The sequence below is a fragment of the Varanus komodoensis genome, unplaced genomic scaffold (genome assembly GCF_004798865.1).
Source record: "Varanus komodoensis strain SLA01 unplaced genomic scaffold, ASM479886v1 scaffold2, whole genome shotgun sequence".
NCBI classification, from domain to species: domain Eukaryota; kingdom Metazoa; phylum Chordata; class Lepidosauria; order Squamata; family Varanidae; genus Varanus; species Varanus komodoensis.
Genome location: NW_025335568.1, coordinates 54739895 through 54762991, shown reverse-complemented (window position 1 = coordinate 54762991; position 23097 = coordinate 54739895).

The window sequence follows — 23097 nt, the reverse complement described above, 5'->3', positions numbered from 1 at the left end:
TGTTTCTATGTTTCTAAACTTGGTATAAGTCCCCAACCCCAAAACCTCTGCAATGGGACAATGGAGAGTAAGCCCATTATGCAGATATTTCAGCCCAGAAGAGCCTCTGTTTGCCAAACCCGACTTCTTACTTATCTGGGATTGCAAAAGCCTGGCTGTGAGGGATAGGAGGTGTCAACCACCCAAAGGTGGTGGTGGCCTTGGTGTCAGAGCATCAAACATGGTAGAGGCCTATTTATGACCTGGCAGAAATAAATCAGAGCGTACTTCCAAGAGTCCCTCTTTCTAAAGCTGGAGAGAGTTAATGCAGTACAACTGTTCTCCCCAGGCTAGCTCATCACGACACAAGGGCCAGTCTGCTCTGCTCTGCTCTGCCGTTATGCAATGCATCCCTTTCCTCTGACTTAATAAAAATTCTTCCTGCCTTTTCAAAACCTTTCGCCCATTTTCAATCATCTTAAGTGACCCCCCCAGCCCACCCCCCTGTGAAGTTTTGTAGACTTCAGAACGGGCCTCCTTCTCTCTGCCTTCCCTCCTCTGCCATAGTTTCTAATCCAATTTAGTCAGCTAGTTAGCCCAAATCCCTCAGAGGCCTACAGTTTGTTCATTCTCCCACAGTGCTGAAATTTCCCTCCAGCCCAGCTGGCAGGAGATTTTAGAAATAACAATATCTCAGGGACGGTGGTGGTGGGGGAGAAGGAGCTAAAGATTGAATGGGGCCTTTTGTCCAGATCTCTATGAAGCCAGATTAATTATGCATTGCAGAACACAGTTTTAAAGCACTGAATTAGGTCCTCTTTGCAGTGAAAAGCGGGGGGGGGGGGGGGAGCCCAGCCGTGCAAAGTGAAAGCAGTCTCATGGCCCACAAGAAGCAGAAATTTAGAGATTTATAAGCAGAAGGATTTCTCAAAATCAAAAGGCAGCAAGATGTTGCACAAACTGCTTGGTAGCAGTTATAGCTAACATTTATAATGATTATTTGTTGTCATACCTCCTCTTTGACTGATGTGATAGGTGACTGGCTGACCTGTGATCATTTCCTCACTTCTTTTCGGGGTGACTAAGCCATTCTTGAAAACGCTTAGGCTTTGATGAATGAGAAGGTGCAGGCTTTCTTTGGCCAATTCTTCTGGGAATAAATGTCTTTCAACATTCTAGTCATGTTATTAACAATTGGGTTGATGACCCTTCAAGAGTTTGCAGTGGTTGCTTCAGAACACTACCTTGCCTTTGCCTGGGCAATTTCCTAGTCTACAAGTGAAAGCAGGAATAATCTTACATCTTTTTAATATTCCTGTTCTCACACCAAGGATCATAGCTTAACCTTCTAAAGCAAACCAAACTCTGAACAGTGAGAAATTAAACTGGGAAAACTTTAGAGGTATCCCCAGATGGCAAAATAGGGACACACTGAGGGCAGGGGTTTACCAGAAAATCTTTCATGGATAATGAGTTTATATTATTATACAAACTACCAAGTTTGTGCAAGAAATAGTCACTCCTAGAAACATTCTTCAACAAATTTAGAGATGCATCTTTTGTTGTGCCAAAAAAATCTTGCAAACTTTTGTCTGTCATTCTCATTTAATTTAGTAGAAAAAAAATGCTTTAGAAAAAAAATTCAGAGGAGAATACTATTTCGGAGTAATTCTCATGGGTGGGGTTGTGGTTCTTCTGCGTACCTTACTTATGAATGGCTAAGATGTGTGCACATGTTTGTACATGCCTGGCTTTCAATGTACAATAATCTCTCCATCAGCATCCCTAGTTCCCCACACTTGAAAGTCCAAGGGGAAAGTCATGAGGTTACTCCTCCCATTAAGAGCTTTTCTCAGATCAGGAAGTGCTGGCCATCAGAAAGTCAGTAGAGTGATGGAAAGAGATATACTAGAAACAAAGAACATGTGTAGCATCCTTAGACGCCTCACAATTCTAAGCTTAAAAACACCTGCAAAGTGATAACATAAAAAAGGCTTTAGGAAAAAATAAAGAGGCTCCAGTACAATCACTGGTAATGGTGAGTTCTATATCCCAGAAACTGTTGGAGAATTTCTCCTCCTCATCACCCCCAGTTTCTTTGCTTATAAATAAGTTGTAGAATTTTGGGAGGACATTGGAGTGAAGCATCTGCAAGAAAAGTAGGAAAGTGAAAGGGGGAGACAGACTCATTGCAAGCTTATCCCTCTGCCAGGTGGCAAATTTGTCCACCTGCTCTTCTCTCACAGAAGTGTTTTGCTTGGTTGAGCATGTGTGAGCTAGTGGGTTGTCCCAGAGTTCAGCCATGACAATTTCCAGAAGGATCAAACTCCCTACTTTGAGGTCAGAGGAGATTACTAGAAATGAGATTGGGAAGCTTCAGATCTCTGGTCACACTGCTTACATTAACAAACAAACAAACAAACAAATGCCCCTATGAATGAAGACAGCAGCCAGTTGTAATGATGGTGTTGTCTCCAATTTATGGTGACTCTATGAATGAAAGCCCTCCAAGATGCTCTGTCCTTAACAGCCTTGCTAAGCTCTTGTAAATGCAAGACTGTGGCTTCCTCTATGGAATTGTTCCATCCCATAGCTGGACAAAGCTTTAAGAAGTTTGCATCACCCAATTAAGAGGACTGGGAAGATATGGGTGCATTTCTGTGATCATGTGCACAGAAACAGCAGTTTCAGAGAGAGAGAATGAGAGAGAGCGCGAGTAAGAGAGCGAGCGAGCACACTGCTTTATATGCTACTGCCAGTATCACAGTCAGTTTCTGGGAACCTTGGGTGGGAGGGTGCTGTTGCTTGTGGGCTGATAGTTGGCCATTGTGGGAACTGAATGCTGGGCTGAATGGACTTTTGGTCTGACCCAGGAGACTCATTCTATTAGGTGATTTTTGATCAGGTTGGGATTTTTTTTCCTGTTGAAATTCACATTAACCAGATCAAGGCTCAGCATTCCTGCAGTGGGTTGGGCCAGAGGCAAAGTAAGCAGGTTGTGAAGCTAGTTTGAGCTCTGTATGCAGTCAGAAGCAAGAAGGTGGGAGGCTTCTCTCACTGACTTCAGTGGTGCAGCTAGAGGTGGATCTTGGAGCACTGAAACCCAGTCCTCATCCATACGGCGAACCAGAGAGTGGAAGGCAATGATGCTATCAGGGCAGCAGAAGCAAACTCTATAATATTGCTGTAGCCATGATGGTGTATGACTGATATGAGTTTAAAATGCAAAACTGCATGTGCTGAGCCACCGGGTTTGTTGTTCTAACATGCCAGGCATGTGGAAGCAGCTGCAAGCATGTCTGGGCAGTGCAGGGAAATGTATAATACAGATGGCCATCTAAAAGGAGCCTACATAAGGCCTTTGCATCAAGGGTTTACAGGTATCTAGCTGTCCTGCTGTCACGCCAAAAATCCCAAACTGGCTGAGGCCTTTCTTGTTGTGGGCACTCCCAGTATATTCTGCAGGGACTTTCAATGGTTCTTCCCAGTGCCTTTTAAGGCTAGAATGGGACCTTCTACAGACAAAGCATTTTTTCTGCTATTGATCTATGATTCCACAGTATTTGCATTTCGAATGCTTGGGAGAATAGGTGCCTATTTTTAAAATATGGCTTATAGCATTTCTGCCGCTGATAATATCTTTAGCCAACAAGCTAGCAAAATAAAACAATACATCTTTTTCTGTCTAGTGAGCTTAATTTGAATGGTCCAGGCACTGTGAATGAGTTGTTCTGATTGTAATCATTATTTCTTTGAGAAAATGAAAAATACAAGCATTCGCATAAAACTGGTGGCAGTAAATAGTTCTGTTGCAGATACTAAGATATTCAATGACCTCAAGCCGAAAACATTTCCTACAGAGATTGCAGTTGATACTTACCCAGCTGTTTTCTGTACATATTTCATTCATAATGCTTTTGCATGAAGGAGCAGGCTGATCCTTGTGGATGTTTGTATTTATTTTTATTTTCTTATGAAGCATGTTTCAGTCCATGCTGCATACACACACAGCGTAGCCTATCTAGCTGTCTGTTAGTTTGTTCATCCAGATTGTTCTGCAATTAATCTAGTATTATGAACACTAGATTGTTCTGCAATTAATCTAGTCTTATGAAAGGACACATCTATTACTTTGATTTTTACACATATGGCTCTCACTGTTGTTCATGTGGAGCAGGTCTACATTTCTTGGGGGCAGCATCACCTGGTGGTCTCCTGAGAAAAAGAAAAAGCACGATTTCTGATTTCATTACTGCAACTTTTGAGTGAGAAATTTCAATGAATGTTAAATTTTGTTACAGATATAACATTTTATATGATTGTCATTGTGAGCCATTTTGTCATTCTGTTTCGAAGGTGAGTTTCAGCAAGAAATGAAATTAAAAATGGAAGAAGTGTGTGTTCCAGAACATACCATAAAATCTTTTGCAAATAATCTGTAATACAAAATGCTAAATTGCCAAAAACAAATGTAAAATTTGCAAGTTTACTCTCAAATTCTGTGCAATATCAACAGTCTTTTACATCAGATAACATTGCTATTACATTATTATTATCATCATCACATTACATTTATACCTTGCCTTTCTTCCTTTGTAAAGAACCCAAGGCAGCTTATAATTTTTACTTCCGCTCCATTTTATCCTCACAACAACAGTTCTGTGAGGTAAGTTGGTCCAAGTGTCTGTGACTGGCCGAAAGTCACCCAGTGAGCTTCCTGGACGAAATGGGCACTAGAATCTGGATTTCACAGGACTCCAGGGCAAAACTCTAGCCACATTACTTCTCTTTAGCTGTCAAATGTAAATATCAAATTTTTGAAAGATATTTGAATACATTGAGAGAATGCCAGGAATATGTAACAATTGCAAATTTTGCAAATTTTGAAGAGACTAGAAGAAATTTTATTTCTGCTCTTAGGTAAATGTGGCTTTCTTTGGTAAATGGGGCTTTCTTCACATTTACCAAACATCTTAGATAAGTGGGGTTTTCTTCACAAAACTTGTTTTCACAAGTACTTCCATTTTGATTATTTATAATATATGATCACAAAAGAGTTTAAAATACTTCTGTCAACAGAAGTAAAAAAAACATTGATCACAATGTTTTGAGTTAATTTGTGATATGCTTTAATACAGTTCTTGCTGCACTTCCTATATCTCCCTGGTACCCCTCCCACTACTTAGAAAATAGAGGAATTTTCAAAGATTCAAACAAGTCCTTTCAAGCTTCATTTAGTTCCTAACAACTTCACTGTGGGAGCTTTTGAAATAGACAGTTCTTCTGTCAAAGTACTTAACAGATTGCCAAGGAACTGGACCTTTGTGGCTGATACTGCAATGAGCTCCTTTGGTTAGTTGAAGTAATCATCCCCAAACTGTTGTTTTCCAAATGTGTTGGACTGCAACTTCCATTAGCCATGCTGGCTGGAAATTGTGGGAGTTGTAATCCAATGCATTTGGAGGGCACCAGATTGGGAAAGGCTGAATTTTAGAACCACTCACACTGACTGAACTCAAACATGTTTATATGCCATGGTGGTTTAGCCTTATAAACCAGTCCAACTAACCATGGCTTGTAGTAAGGTTTAATAGATCCAACATGGCGTATTGTGTTGACTGAACCCAGGCAGCACTATAAGCCATGGTTAAATCAAAACTACAGAGAGCCCTTGGCAAGAGCAGTGGAGAGGCTTGCCAATGTAATCACTCCCATCTCTCTTCTAACAGCAGGGGGCATTTCAAAACTTGGGGAGCCTCCATGTGAGCTGGCAACTGTGTCCCTTCTAGTCCCAGGACTCATCCTCTCCCTCTGGGGTTTTCCTCAGGTCAAGGTACTCTCTACCCAGGGTGAACTGCAAAACTGAAGAGACAGTTGGGGCTAACACCTCCCCCCCTGCACTGTGGGTCCTGTTTGGAAGGGGGAGAATTGGGGTGGTCTTGGGAGGATGTTCATGTGGCCCCTCACTTTCTGAAGTGTGGTTAACACAGAGGCACTTTTTAAAAAAAACTTAAGCCATGGCTGGCACAAATGGGCTTGCCACACCTCAGGGGACATCTGTGTCCCTGCAGCATCCCCTGGGATACTGCAGGGGGATTGAGGGGGCGAGGAGGGAAGAAGAGGAGTGGGAGGAGGCACCTGACCCCTGGTGTGCCTGATCATCTCTCAGCCACAGAGGCCTTTGAGCCATAGCATGTGGCTAAAATTCCCAAGGGGTTTAATATGTTGTGCAAACCCAGCCCTTGGTTCCTTTCAGTTCACGGACTGAGGGCTGCATTCGTGGCACAGTTTTCATTGTTGCTCAGTAGGATCATGGTTATTAAAAAATTAAAAAGGAAGGAAGATGGAAAGAGACAATGGGAGAGAAAGCAGGAAGGGGACAGAGAGAAAGAGAGAGAGAGAGAGAGAGAGCTGCAGAAAACACAAGGAGAACGAAAAATATGTACAACTTACTCAAATTGAGCTTCTTGTTTGTTTGTTTGTTTAAAACATTTTTATCCTGTCCTTTGCACAAGCCTCGGGACAGCTTACAAAAGGTTAAATAATAATAGAAAATTCAATTAAAACATTCAATAATAGCAAGAGTTCAAAACTAAAAGAAAGACAGGAAGAAAGAAAAAGAAGAAAAAGAAAATGTGACTATGTAAAATGTTATTAATTTTTTATTAAAATATTAATTTAATTATTAAATGATGGCTAAATAAAAAGGTCTTTACCTGGCGCTGGAAAGAGTAGAGAGTTGGCACCAGGCGGATCTCTCTGGGGAGCATATTCCATAGTCTGGGTGCCACTGCAGAGAAGGCCCTCCTCCGAGTAGATACCCTCCAAACCTCCTTCAAAGAGGATTCTCGGACAAGGCCTCCCCTGCCGATCTTAGAGGGAGTGAGGGCATGTAGGGAAAGAGACATTCCTTCAGGTATCCTGGTCCCAAGCTGTTTAGGGCTTTATAGGTGAGTACCAGCACCTTGAATTGGGCTCGGACTTCAGTTGGGAGCCAGTGAAGCTGATAGAGGACTGGCTTTATATGAGAATAATGGCCGGCCCCCGTCAGCAACCTGGCAGCTCTATTTTGTACCAATTGAAGTATCCATTTTCAAGGACAGCCCCACGTAGAGCGCATTACAGTAATCCAACCCAGAAGTTACCAGTGCATGTGTCACTGTCGCTAGGCAGTGCTTGTCCAGGTAAGGATGCCGCTGATGGATCAGCCGAAGCTGAAGGAAGGCGCTCCTTGCCACTGCCATACCTGGGCCTCCAGGGACAGCTTTGGGTCGAGGAGCATGCCTAGGCTGTGGACCCCGTCTTTTAGAGGGAGTGCAACCCCATCCAGGACAGGACCAAAATCACTTACCTGAAAACCCGAACCACCCACCAAAAGGACCTCCGTCTTCTCTGGATTGAGTCTCAGTTTGTTGGCCCTCATCCAGCCCATTACCTTGGCCAGGCACCGGTTCAGGACAGCCACTGCCTCACCTGGATTGGTTGTAAATGAGAGGTAGAGCTGGGTGTCATCAGCGTACTGATGAGTCCGTAGCCCAAACCTCCTGATGACATCTCCCAGTGGTTTCATGTAGATGTTAAAGAGGGGACAAAATAGAGCCCTGTGGTACTCCATGGCAAAACTGCCATGGCGCAGTGCTATAGTCCCCCAGCACTACCTTCTAGAATTGACCGGCCAGATAGGAGTGGAACCACTGCCATGCAGAGCCTCCAACTCCCAACCTGACCAGCCTATCTAGAAGGATACCTTGGTTAATGGTATTGAAAGCTGCTGAGTGGTCCAGGAGAGGTCCACATGTTACACACGTGAAGCTTAAAAGTGGGCTGCAGACCTGAAGGGACTGAAAAGCATGTGTACGATGAGGACATGGGCTTCCCTTTGCTTGGGATTAAAGGTAGGTAATTGCTGCACACAATATACAAGGGGTGGGAGATGTTCAAAGGTGCAAGTGGGCGATCCAAGAGGAGGATACACCTGGAAATTCTCTACATTTCCTTTTTCTCCCCAAGTGAGCAGAGCCAAGTGAGTGTTTGAGGAGAAATATTTTCACTCCAGGAATGAATCGAGATTGTAACCTAGAGACTTGACAGAAGGGAGCACAGAGCAGTGCTGTTGCATGCCAAGAGCTGAGGCAGCTGAAATGCGCTGATACAGACTTTTCATTATCTGAAACAATTACTTAGGCAAGCACAGCATGAGACTTCATTAAATGTTTTTGAACTTGGATTCCTGATAGGGAGAGCATTACATAACACGCTCTTTGTGAGCACCGGCAAACGGGAGCATACAAAAAGAGGCAGCCAGGAGCACTGTGTTGAGCTGCTTTCTCTCTCTCTGCTTTTAAATCTGAGCCAAGCATTAAACAGACAGGCCTATCTTTCCCTTGCCCGCCTCCCTCACCAACAAGAGCCTGGTTTTCATCACAGATTAATAAACCTAACTCTGCTATTTTACTCCACTTCCCACAGCCCTCCCTACTTGGCACTCTTGGAGGGGCATTCGTGTGTTTAAAGCTCACCTCAATGTAACAGATGGGATTGGGAGCTAGGGGTGTGCGTGTTCGTGTGTGTATGTGTGCAGAGTCCAGAATCTGAACATGCAGACCCTTTCTCGGCCTCACCTATGAATTAAAAACTAGTAATAGAGCAAAGGGCTAAATTCCACATAATGTGAGTGGGTGTCATGCAGGGTGATTTCACTCAGGGGAAGCATGATCGGTTAGCTGTTCATGGACAAGAGCCCCTCCTCAATACCACAATGGCTTGCTTGTTCACCTGCCTCTGTGGCCCAGAGAGCAGGGGTGGGAGAAGGAGGAGGAGTCAATGCCAGAACTACTTGCTTGCTGGCTTTCGTCCTGTCAGGTAAGCAAGCAAGGGGTAGAATGATGAGAAAGAGAAGCAGTAGCAGCTGGGGATGATGGTTGTGAGAAGAGAGACTGACTGAAGTCCCACTGGGCCTGAAGGTATCTTACTTTAAGGAGATAGCACTGTTCCCCCCCCCACCTCTCTTTCTGAAGCACCAAATCTACTGGGGGGAGGGTAGTTCACCTCAACCCTCCAGATAATATTTAGAGGGTGTGCAGGGCAAGGGTTATGAGAATCTACCATTCTGATGGCAGAAGGATAGCTCTGGGCACAGCGCAAAGCTCTTATAATGCTCCTTCAAGTTAATTCAACTCACATCCTGGTGAGAGCCAAAACAGACATGACTTTAAGTCTGTATCTAGCAGCTACCTTAAAAATTAGTAGTAACAATCCTGACTAGGCCCAGAGGCCCCAGTCAAGACCTCAAAAACATCTCCACCCTCTATGCTAGAGTCCTAATTCACGTGGAGGCCTCTGTGCAAAAATAAAAACAAAGGTGTATCTGTTAGATATGGATTTCAAGTACTATCTGTTTGACCCTGAAGCTCTGAGCAAGAAGGAATTCCATAGTAGCAAGATTTGCTGCTATTGTTTGTTTAACCAAGTATTTGCTGAGTCTAGTTTAGCTAGCCCTTCTGCTCTTTTTTTGAGCAATTCTAATTTCCATTTTAACTCTTGTGTTAATGAATTCTGCCCACCATTCTTTAATTTGGAAATGAAAGGCAGTATATAATTTTTTCATGAATAAATATACAAACAGATAGGAAAAGGAGCAGGTTTGAGGAGCTCTGGGGGTTTATTTCTTAGATGCAAATTTATAAATGTTATGAGTGAAACTGAAATATACCATAGTGTGCACATCTGTGTGCAGATGACCTGCATGTCTTGCTCACTCTGCCATCTTCATGCGCAGCTTTAAGACCCGGCTCTTCCTTGTGGTGGATCTGGATCTTTAACTGGAACTGGACTTGACAGTCCTTCAGATAGGACACCTTCTAAACAGAAGGCAATTCTCTGGCAGCCTTTCAAGTAGAAGACTGTCCTCTGTAAATGAGAACACATGACCAAGCTATCTTCAGGGGCAGCTCCATTGCAGTTATACAGTCAGGAAGTTATGAGAATGTGGACCTCCATGGCTAGACTAAGGTGGAGACTGGCCGTGGGCCCCTGCTGGGTTGTGGGCCTTGGCAGATGCCCAAGAAGGTCACCCCCCAGTGCTGGCTCTGCTTAAAGGAAGTATTTCTGACAAGGAGAGACAGATGCCCAGATCAGTTTCTCTTCTGGTTATTGTGCTCCTGTCTCATCTGAAATCAATCTTGGAGATTCCCAACCAGGTCAGATGCACCAGATTAATTTTGGATTAGACAGAGAAAGAGGCAGAACAGGAAACATAAGTCAGCTGTGTATCCCATTCCCTTCATTTATCACCATGTCCACAGTGGCTCACGATCTCTGCCTTGTGTCTCCTTGGGACCTTACAGTTAAAACCAGCCAGTTGGAGCTGTACTAGAAGAGAATAGAAGGATAGGGAAAAGCTAGGCATACTGGTGTTCACAGCATTTCCCTTAATCAGGAGCAGGAAAATATGAATCCTTGAACCAGTGAATGCTTTTAGGGAACCTTCTGGAGCACCTCCACTTAAATGTGATCAGTTAAATGACAGGAAAAATATTATCGGATGAAGAGATTGATTAAAGATTATTCACCCCTCCCCCCCTGACTTACAGTAGTATCATGATGTCCCTCCTAGTAGATGGGAGCTGTAGTCTGAGACATATTGAAGGCAACTGTTTGCCTGATTGATTGGCTTATTTATTTATTCATTCCCTTTCTAGGTTTACTGTTCCCTTAGCAGATTACAAACAACTAAAACCTAAATGCCACATAACAGGTAAGAATATCAAATACCAGTCAAGTACTTGAAGGAAAAAATACAGTATAATGCAAAACAAGAAACAACACAGGTATCAATAAAACACCCATAGTAACATAGAACTGGATGGAGGCCAAGCAAGAAGCGACAGCGCAGCCAACTGTGTCATGTATGTGTTTGCCTTGTTTGCATGTTAAACAGGAGGCAGGGATTTGAATACATCAAAAGGAGCTCCTGGGGAGGAGAATGGAAATTGGAGATTGAGATTGAGGCACCCCATTGCTTCAGGCCCCTTTTCCAGGTTTTTCATGCAAGAATCACAAGCAGGATTCTTCAGTAGGTGAGCAAGAACAAATGTTAGGCCCAAGGAATGAATGCAGTGATATGAGAGCAAATATTATTAGAAGAGTTCTGCCTGTATTCATATACTTGTTGAATGATGACCGGCGATTGCAATAAAAGTTGGGGCGCCTACATTTTGAAACCTTCTATTTTCATGGCAAATGGTTCTCTGATTTGTTTCTCCAAGACGCCTGCTTTCCCTGTCTGCTGCATCACCATGGTACCTTAGCTCTAAGGTTACTTTAGCAATGAGGCATTTGAATGACTAGATTTTTAATTTGTTTACATGAGGGTGTGGGGAAGGGACTCAAAACCTTTGTTCTCCTCTTTCTTTTTCCTTTGTTTTTGTTCTTTCGGGGAAAAGTAACCAGGCATTTATGTTGGAAGAATTGGTTTTGCAAAGAGAAAGTTCTTCATCTTACTTGGGAAAACAAAAAGCTCTGTTTTTTAGACAGAGGATTGAGACAAAAAGAGAGGGCGAGGAGAGAGCGTGTTAGAGTTTCAGGGATGTCAGCCAGCTGCCGAAGAGACCTGATTTCCCCTCCACTCACTCCTCCAAACTCCATTTTTGGTGCTGCACATTGATGATTCCAGCTGTCCCGCTGGGTCATGGTTAGCTCTCAAGGGAGATGGGTCATGTGATGACCAGAGGGACTACTGGGAGTCCCATGGACCACGCGCATGGTCTTAACTTGGGACCCAAATGAGAGAGTATGGGTAAAACAGCCTATTGAACTAAAATCCAGCTTGCCGTAGTCTGAAGGAGGGTGAGATGAACTTAAACCAAAGCAGGAACATGATGAGGGATTCCTCTACCCATCATACTTCCCATATTGGAAATTAACCATCAGCTGTAATGGCAAATGTGTCTGTTCCAGCAGCTGGTGCAACACCTTGATGAAGGGTGTGATCTCAGGAAATCCCTGTTTCTAATCTATCAGTGGTGCTGCTGAACCTCATAATCACCCAGTTTGGAATACAAGAACAATATTGCCATAATCCGTGCTGTTATTCAAAACTAGGGCCCCCATGGGTCCTCTGTGGCTTGGATTATAGGCCAAACTGGAGAAAAAATAGTTCTGCCCTTTATCCATTCATAAGGCTGTTGTTCAGGGACCCTGGCCAAAGTAATTTTCCCAGGTGCCTGGTGTCCACATTAAAGGTGCCCTGGGTAAAGTACAATTAAATTCAGTGGGAGAATTCACACAATACATTAAGCCCGAGGCTTCCCTCCTTCCCCAGGGGCCTCAATGTGCCTGGCTGACAATCACACACAACATGGCCCCAGAGCCAGCCCCAGAACTCCTGCAGGTATCCCAGGGACACTGGGGGAGCATCAAAGCCTGCCCCCACACCACACTCAAGTCATTTGTGGCTTGACTTTTTAGAACTTTTTTTTTCCTTTGGTGGTTGTAAGCCCTAATTTTGCATTTCTGTGGGAGCATCCATGAGGTGTCCCTCCAAGGAACTTCAGTAGTACCCGGTAGGTGTAAAAAATGAGGGACACTGGGTAGATCCTTGCAGGCTGGAGAGTGTGGAAAGAGCCCCTTCTGCAGCACATGCGTTTGTTTTGCAAAGAGTTACAAAGTGGGTGAGGGGAAAAATAGTCACCTGCAGCTTGTACTAGGCATTGGATAGGGTGGGGGACTGCTGGTTTTGGACAGCAGCCACCTCTCCTGGCCCGTACCTGCCCTGGAGTCCCTTGGTTTTTACCTTCACCATTTGTACAAAAAGGGAAGTCCAGGAAAAAGAATTATAAGGAGCCCAATTATTTGCATACAGGGTCCCACTGTTACTTTTCAACAGAGAACCATGTGCAAGGTACTGATGGAGTTCTTTGGACAGGTACCTTGTGGATGCCTCCTATTGGGACCATGAAGAAGGGCTGGACAAGCTGGACCTGGCAAGCCCCAAAGGACTCATGGTGGGTTGGGGGAGCCTTCGCCACCTGCATCTCAAGGGATACTACGGTACTTGGGTAGCAGCTGGCAATGGTAGTTGCCTGCTAGCCAGTTGGCCAAAGTGACAAGCCTGTAGGTTTTTCGCCTGACCATGGAGGAGAGGTGGTGTGACCCCTTCCAGAAACCCCAGAGATCCCATGTTGGTCTCTAAGCATGGAGTTTCCTACCCATAGTTTACTGGGAGAACAAACAAAAAAGATTTGCTATTGTTATTTCCTTATGTTTATAAGCACTGTTGTCCAGAATTCCAAGTAATCCATAATCTCTCTTCTGTAGCCCATTTATGACATCTGATATAGGAACACATGACTATAGCACCTCCCAATAGGAATATATTGGTTCAATCTGTAGAGACCCTTGCCTTTAACTGCTTTTATTTCCACGAGTCTCAGAACATATCTGCTTCCTCTCTGTGAATAGCTGCTGAATTTCTTCTGAAAGCTGTAAGATAGTTAAATAGCGATGTTGCCGCAAGCAGAATCTCAATATTTTGATTCTCAGAGTCCCTCTAGCTGCCACAAAAAGCTTGTCTCAAAGACTGTGGAGTGAGCTCTCTGGCTGTACCATCTATAAAGGCTGATCTAAGCACCATTCCATCACTATTATCTCTGAATTGGTAGCCATTGTTCATAATATATTTCTCACTGCTTGTGCAGTGAATATTTCACACATTTGTGTTTAAGCAAAGGTGGTGTGCTGCATTGCTGGTTTTGTCGCTACTTGCTGTGTTGCACACGTTTTGCCCAGGAGAATAAACTTGGTTTGGAGTAAAAGAGTGAGCAAATTTTGATGTCTTGGAGTAAACTCTTAAGATATGGCAAAAACAAATTGATATAAGTTGATTAAAAGTTTGTGAGGGAGTAGATAATTATGAATGAAGCAACTGTAATTGGAAGAATACAGGTATTGGGAATATATTTAATTCTTGTGGAAAAGAACTTGACACATAGGCAGATTTTAGACTAAAATGTTAATTTAAGCATTTAGAAGTAATACACACTGTAGCATCACCCCCCCCCAAGTGTGTGTGTGTTTGAATGTCTGCAACAACTGCATTAAACCAACTAACATTATGCTTTAGGTGGTGCTTGTTTTACATCGAGGACCTATATTTTGTGCAATTGCTTTCAACCACTGAGACTTTACAGCTTACTTTAGGATAGGAATTGGTGAGAAAAGTTAGGTTCATATTTCTATTCATACTTAGCAAATTCATACCTCCTGAATCTCATCATGAATCAGAAAGCAGTTTATAAAGATAGTAAAAGTTCCTTTCAGACATTGAAAACTATACTTTTCTGAAGTGTGGGCACAGCTTGGAAAAAGGCATTCCAGAAATACATACATTTGAAAATGGGAACATAAGGAAACATGCATTTGATATAGCACATGCAAGCAATGTGTGCATTTTTTAAAAAAATATGCACAGAAACCCTCCATTTAATGGAAAAATGGCTGCAAAGTGTGTACATTTGGGAAAAAACCTGTTAGTGTTCTGCTCTGTTTGTATACTCAAACCAACACAAGCAAGCTTCTTTGTCCTTTTCTGGGTATGCATCCTCCTTGCCAGCATGTTTTTGGATAATGCCAGAAACTAGGTGCATCTTCAGGAGCTTGCTTAATTCAGATACAATATTCCCAGATGCAATACCCCCAAATTTGTTCTTGGGAAATATATTTTAGGGTGGTATCTGATGCTTTCTGACTGCCAGCAGGACTCTTTACTAGCACAATGGGGTGCCAGTGGTCCTTAAAACAACAAGAAACATTTATTTCTGCAAGACGACAAGCAAATTGCAGGAAAAAAACTGCTGACCTTTCCTATTCCATAAATGAGTGTTTCTGCTAATTTCCAGTTACTTGAATAACTCTAGTCCTTTATGCTAGTGGTGAATCCCCCTAGTGTAATGGATTAAACAGAAATGCAGCAGCAGTACTGAGTACAGTAATTTGATTTTGTTAATTTTTAAAATTTTTATATTAAAGGGATATTTTAAAGACAACACAGAACAAGGCTTAATTTTTCTTCAGCTGCTCTGTTCAGGCTTGCATCAAAAACTATGTAATCCTTAATGTGCCATTGCCTTCCATTTTCTAAGCCTGTGAAAGGCTTAGAAAGATATAGATATGAATATGATGGCAACCGATATTTCTTGAGCAACAAACCAGACCATGACTGAGTCAAATCAAGAATGTTTCCAAGCTAGGGTATGTGACCTCTTGACAAGATCAGGGGAATGAAAAGTCAGCAATGATATAAATGGCTTCAGTGTTATCTGGAAGAGTGTAACTGATTTACTAACACATGCTGCCACATACTTAGTAATGGTTCCCCCTTCCCTGTGATTCATAATATTAGAATACTGGGTGAAGTCTGCTTGGCTCCATGTAGTATTTATGAGTTTTGTTGATAATAAGCATTCAGGGGGGGGGGGGGAAACAAAAACAAACCTCATCTGTTTTCCTACAGTTCTCTTTCAGCTCTTAATGTTTATTTTTTTGATGTATAAATCCACACCCAATAGTCCTGAACAGGACTCCCTTGGCAGTGTACATGTTGGCCTGTTATTACTGTATTGTGTTTATAGCCCATCCTTTTTCCTCTGGTGAGGAACCCAAAGTGGCTTAGATAGCTCCATTTTTATCTGTGCAACTAGCACTACGAGGTAGGCTAGACTGAGCAGGCGACTGACCCAATGTCAGGCAGTGACCTTCATGGCTGATTGTGGACCAGAACCTGGATGTCCCAGATCCCCAGTCCACCATACTAACCACCACTCCATAGTGGCTCTCAGGACGAATGGTGCAGCATGTACGGAACACAGGAAACTGCCTTATATTGAATGGGTCCATCTCTGGCTCCATCTAATCCCTCTAAGCCCATATCATCGACATGGACTGGTAGCAGCTCACCAGGGTTTCAGGGAGGAGTTTTTCCAGGCTTATTTGAAGCTGCTGGGGATTGATCCTGGGCCATTTTGCATGCCTGCCAGTGGTCCTCCCACTGCACCACAGCCTACTCCAATGCCCTATAATATTGTTTGTTGGGAACTGTGGGTTTCAGCATCAGTCCTAGCTGAGAACCACTTGGAAATGCAATGGCTTCCTCCCCCAAAACAAAGATAAACAGGAATAGTCAGCTCTTAGGCTGAGTGTGGGATAATAATGAGAAGGCGATGGCGATGCAGAAGCAGGGCTTCCATGATTCAGAATACAGCACCTTATATGTTGTATCACCAGTGGAATGATCCTTCTGCAGGTCTGCTGAACTCAGTTATCTGGGTTTCAGGAGTTCAGAAAAGCTCTCCAGAGCACCATAAATAAGTGAATACCAGTCCTGCTATTAACATTCAAAGAAAGTATGTGGTATACTTCAAAGGAAAACTACCAAAACTTCCCATTCTAAATGCACAATTGGGATTATTTTACAATTAATAATTGAGCATTTCATCTCCCACGTGTCCTTTTATTCTCAGGACATCTTTCAAGGGTGGTACTTCTTTGGAACAGGGGGAAGGGCTTCCCAGTCCAGGTACTTTTACTCTTGGAAACTTTTATTTACCATTGCCCATGTTCATCATGTGTTATTTGTCATTATTTATTTTTCGGCGCCTGGCCAAGACCTTTTTATTTAAACGATATTTTAATAATTGATTATTTTATTTATTGGTTTTAAATTATTGAGACAGGATGTTTCCAGATTTTATATGTCTGTATTTCTATAGATATTTATTTATATGTTGGAAGCCTTCCCGAGGCTTATGCAAATGGGATGGAATACAGAAATTCCAAATAAATAAATAAATGATTCCAAGGCATTTTGAAATGGTTTCTCAATTTTTCACTGCTGTGTTATTGGATATTGTTGATTTTGCTGTTTGGATTTGTATTGTAAAGCAGAGTGTTTGCAAGTTATTTAGAAACTAAATACACAGGGAGAGCAATCCTATGAACCATTGGATTGTGTGTATCTTCCCTTCTGTGTTGGAGACAGGCTCTGACCTTGGAAGAGGAAGTCAGATATCTGAGCTTCTCCTCCTGCCCCCTCTCAGCTGGCACACAAAGGGCTTGGCGGGCTGCTTCTGAGGTCAGAGAAGCAACTCAGAAGAGAAGGTGGTGTTATGATGAGCAAGGTGGAAGTGACCAGGATATGAGTTTTGGAGCTTTCTCCAGCCTCTTTCCATCTTCCCCAACGTGTACTTGCTAGACAAACTAAACAGCTCTCTATTGAAAAACACCCAGGACAGAATGCGGGGAGGTGAAGACAGCCTCTGACACTCCCCCTGCCCTGGTAGCTTCTGCTCAGCAAGGCCCAGGAATCTTGGCAGCCTCTGCGTTGGGAGGCTTCAGAACTAAGCCTCAACTGACTTCAGTGGGACTTCTCCAAAGTAAGGGTTATCGGTTTGGATGGGTTGGGGCTGTAGCAGGACTTCCCCTCCACTTATGACAGCCCATTCTGCTGTCCATGCATGTATCTTTATGTTCTCAAGGAAGAAAAGAAGGCCCCTGTTGAGAAGTCTATAAGAAGCCTGTAGCTGCGACTGTGCACCAAATACAAAGAATAGGCCAGAAAAAATTAACAGGCAAGGGGAGTTAGTTATACCAGTGCTAGGTGGATTTAAATCATGGGGTGTGAGAACACCAGCAAAAGTAAAATGGGATCTGTGGAACCTCCATGGGTATAACAGAACTCTCCAGTCTGGAGGTGCCTTCTACTAGTGGAGCCCCTGACTACCCCTTCTAAAGTAAAGTAAAGTAAAGTAAGGTAAAGTAAAGTAAAACAATTAAAAATAAAAACAAGCAAATTTCATAACATACTTCAAAATAATAGTTGTTGTTGTTGTTAGTTGCGAAGTCGTGTCTGACCCATCGCGACCCCATGGACAACACTCCTCCAGGGCTTCCTGTCTTCCACCATCTCCTGGAGTCCACCTAAGCTCACACCAACTGCCTCAGTGACTCCATCTAGACACATCATCCTCTGTCGTCCCCTTCTTCTTTTGCCATCTATTGTTCCCAGCATTAGACTCTTCACCAGAGAGTCCTTCCTTCTCATTAGGTGGCCAAAGTATTTGAGTTTCATCTTCAGGATCTGGTCTTCTAAAGAGCAGTCAGGGTTGATCTCCTCTAGGACTGACCGGTTTGATTGCCTTGCAGTCCAAGGGACTCGCAGGAGTCTCCTCCAGCACCACAATTCAAAGGCCTCAATCCTTTTGCGCTCAGCCTTCCTTATGGTCCAGCTTTCACAGCCATGCATTGCAACTGGGAAAACCATAGCCTTTTCTAAACGCACTTTTGTTGGCAGGGTGATGTCTCTGCTTTTTAGTATGCTATCTAGATTTGCCATAGCTTTCCTCCCCAGGAGCAAGTGTCTTTTAATTTCTTGGCTGCAGTCCCTGTCTGCGGTGATCTTGGAGCCCAGGAAAATAAAATCTGTCACTACCTCCATTTCTTCTCCATCTATTTGCCAGGGAGTGAGAGGACCGGATGCCATGCTCTTAGTTTTCTTAATGTTGAGTTTCAAACCAACTTTTGCGCTCTCCTCCTTCACCCGCATCAAGAGGCTCTTTAGTTCCTCTTCACTTTCTGCCATGAGAGTGGTATCATCTGCATATCTGAGGTTGTTGATATTTCTCCCAGCAATCTTAATTCCAACTGGTGATTCATCTAGCTCCACCTTTCTCATGATGTGTTCTGCATATAAGTTAAATAGGCAGGGCGACAGTATACAGCCTTTCCAAACTCCTTTCTCAATTTTGAACCAATCAGTGGTTCCGTGTCCAGTTCTCACTGTTGCTTCTTGACCCACATATAGGTTTCTCAAGAGACAAATAAGATGGTCTGGTACTCCCATCTCTTTAAAAACTTACCACAATTTGTTGTGATCCACACAATCAAAGGCTTTAGCATAGTCAATGAAGCGGAAGTAGATGTTTTTCTGGAAGTCCCTAGCTTTCTGCATGATCCAGCGTATGTTGGCAATTTGATCTCTAGTTCCTCTCTCTCTTAGAAATCCTGCCTGTACTTCTGGTAGTTCTCGGTCCACATACTGCTGGAGCCTAGCTTGTAGGATTTTGAGCATAACTTTGCTAGCATGTGAAATGAGTGCAATGGTGCGGTAGTTTGAATATTCTTTGGCATTGCCCTTCTTTGGGATCGGAATGTAAACTGACCTTTTCCAATCCTGTGGCCACTGTTGAGTTTTCCAAATTTGCTGGCATATTGAGTGTAGCACTTTTACTGCATTGTCTTTTAGGATTTTGAATAGCTCAGCTGGAATGCTGTCACCTTCACTAGCTTTGTTGTTGCTCAGACTTCCTAAGGCCCATTTGACTTCACATTCCAGGATGTCTGGCTCGAGGTCAGTGACCACCCCATCGTGGTTATCAGGGACGTTAAGCTCTTTCTTGTATAGTTCCTCTGTGTAATCTTGCCACCTCTTCTTAATCTCTTCTGCCTCTGTTAGGTTCCTGCCATTTTGGTCCTTCATCATGCCCATCTTTGCACAAAATGTTCCCTTCCTATCTCCAATTTTCTTGAAGAGATCTTTGGTCCTCCCTATTCTATTGTTTTCTTCTATTTCTTTGCACTGTTCATTTAAGAAGGCATTCTTATCTCTTCTAGCTATTCTCTGGAATTCTGCATTCAGTTGGGTGTATCTTTCTCTTTCTCCCTTGCCTTTCGCTTCCCTTCTTTCCTCAGCTACCTGTAAAGCTTCCTCAGACAGCCATTTTGCTTTCTTGCATTTCTTTTTCTTTGGGATGGTTTTAGTTGCTGCCTCTTGTACAATGTTGCGAACCTCTGCCCATAGTTCTTAAGAAAAATAAGAAAAAAATCTTTCAAAACAATTTAAACTATTTTAACAATTTAACAAAGACAGTGCATACCTCTGACTACGCCTTCTAAACTGCCTTGGATACATGACTGAAAAAGTTAGAAAAGTGCTTTTGGCCTTTATACTAATTTTACCCTACCTATTCATCAAGTCTTCCTAAGATGACAATATTCTGCACTTCCCCCCCCAAAGTCTAAAGATTTTGTAGGCATACCAAAGAAAAACCAAAACAATGACCCAAATAATATTTTTTCTTTACTTTCTCAGTACACAGATGAGAATTGCCCAAGTATGAAAATGTGCTTCCTTAAATCTACAGTAAAGATAGCCATCCTCCCTTACCAGCCTGCTCGCGTATCACCAAAGGTCATTCAGCTGGTGAGTACAAGAGGGCCATCCCATTCCCACACCCTTGGAATCATCTTCCTTAGTGGGCTTATCAGGCTTTTTTCTGCAGGTCTTTAAGAAGCCTTTCCAGTAGGATTATTAATTCCCCATTATGTCTCAGGCTCCTATTGTTGTTTCAGTTTTTATTGGATTATTTATATTTTAGTTGAAATTATTCATTGAATTGCTCTACATTCACTTAGTATGCTTTACTGTGCATGCTGCCACCCTTATTACTATAGTGTTAAAAGAATTCTAAATAATCAAATCCTCCCTCTTCAATATGTGATCATATTAATTCTCATGTCACTGCTGAATCAGGCTGTAGTATGTATAACGTCTGAGTTCCATTTCTCTGGTCTCCTTCACATTTTCATTGTTGCCTTATCTGTTTAAAATGAAATATCATTTCATTTCTAAGTTAAATGTATTAATTAAATATTAAAATTAATTTTAAATTAAAATGTACTAACATATTTTTCAAGGAAGTTATTATTAAAGTTCAGGTGTACAGAACATTTACTCTCGCTGGATATTTTATCCATAATTTATTCCCACATGGAATCAAATGCAAGAAGAGCCATCCATGCTGGATCAGACCAAGGGTCCATCTAGTCTAGCATTCCTTACATAGTGTCCAATCAGCTGCCCACAAGAAAACTACAAGCAGGACATGGGTGCAACAGCATTGTCTTGCTTAGAGTGTTCTCAGCTACTGGTGTAGACAGGCATATTGGCTCTGACAATGGAGGTGGGATATAACCATCTGCCCTTGTAGCCATTGAGAGCCTTGTCCTCCATGACTTTAGTTGTCTTTTAGAACCATCTTAATCGGTGGCCCTCATCATATCTTTAGGTAATTAATTCCATAATTAACAATGAGCTTTTGGAGAAGTGCTGCCTTTTATCTGTCCTGAATCTCCCACCAATAGATGCATTATGAGATATGGGGGGAAATGGTTCCCTATTTACTTTTCCCACACCATGCATAATTTTGTGCACATCCATCACATCTTCTCTTACTCATCCCTTTTCTAAGCTAAACAATGCCAGCTGTTGAAACCTTTCCTCATAGGGGAATTGATACAGTCCCTTGAACTCTTTAATTGTACCTTTCTTCACTTTTTCCAGCTCTACAATGGCATGTTAAAATCTGTTGACCATAAATAAATGTGGTTGCACCATAGATTTGCATAAAGGGAATAAGCTATTGGCTGTTTTATTGTGAGGATAAGATGGAGAGGAGTAGAACCTTGTATGCCACTTTGGGTTCCTTGCAAGAGGAAGGAAGTTGGGATATAAATGCATCAATGATAATAATAATAAGTTCCTTTCCTAACATGGAATTTGACTATGCAGTGGCCAAACCATGGAGAATGTGTAATTATATTTACCACAGTACACTAATTTTTTTCTGCTCTTAATAAGAGGCCTATAAAATTTCTGCATAGCTGGCAAATGTCTCGGAAAGGGAAGGCCAGAGTGGTATCTTCCTGTCCAAACCTGGACCATAGCTGATAAATTGAAGATGGTATACAAAATCATGAAGCGGCAGAGATGAGAATTGAAATACCAAACTAGAAAGGTTCTCAGAAGTCAAAAGTAGCACTTTATGTTCTGCCTGGAGGCAGCAACGAATTTAGTCAGATGCTGGAGGTAGAATTGAATGGATGTAGACGCTACAGCAGTTGCTCAAGAGATGCAAACATAACTTGACAGCATATACACCAGTATTAACCCAAGAGAGAATCACAGCACACAAAGATGAATAGAAAAGTAAACTGAACAGCTCTGGTGGACAAGAGCCAAGAACTGAGTTAATGGTTGGCGTGGATTTGGTGAAGAGAATGGAAGATGGAGCCAAGCCATCTTTCTGTCTACCCCATGGACATCGATGTTCCCAGAAGGGCTCTCCACTTTGGCAGTACTCCTTCTGTCATGACTATATTCTTGGCTGGCCCTCTCTACTACAATATATACCTTTATGTTGAGGCAGGACCTGTGTGTGGCACAGGTAGAGATGTACTCACGCTGCACCTCCTATTGAGTGAGTAGCCATCCTGTGAAGAGTGCCTTTCGGCCAGAGAAGTCTGAGGTGTCTCAACAAAGTGTTGAGGTCCAAGATGACCAATCCTTGCATCTAACAAAGAAAACTGGAGCCATTTAAATTGTTGTGTGGAAAAGAGAAAAAATGAAAGAGAGGCATGAGAAGTAGTCCTGCAGAATCCAGGCAGATGTGGCTCAGTGCTTCAAACTAGGCTACATTATGTAACTTCCTGTCCAGGGAGGCCCATCTGGATTCTTCTCTCCTAGTCTTTCAGAGGACTTTTCATTTCTGACAGGCATTTTGTGTGCCAGACTGAAGGTTTTTTACTGATCCGTGGCTGTTTTTGCCTCAATAACATTTTCTCTACTTTCAGACATTTTGTATTGCTGTGATGTGTTTTTGTTATTTAATCTGTTGAGAGTTTCTCTGAGCAGCACAATATAAGGGTGGGCTATAAGTATTGTATAAATAAATGCAAAAGCAATTAATGTATTTATCCCCCTCTCACTATGTCAAAGGCCAGCAGTGCCCTGCTCCATGACTAGAAGGGAAAATAAGGCTGTTTTGCCCTTCCCTTCTTGTGGCCTTTTCTGCTGTCACCAGACACAACCTTTTTCTCTGTGTCTGCCTCTGCCAAAGCTGCTGTAAAACTCTCTGAATCTCAGGTATATACTTTAGCGAATGTGAAAATAGACTATTTGATATGAGTTGGCTATTTGATATGGGGTGTGAGAGAAGAGACACCAGGTTTCAAATAGCAGAGTTAACATCCTACTGAAGAAAAATGTCAATAAGAAAAAGTGCTAAA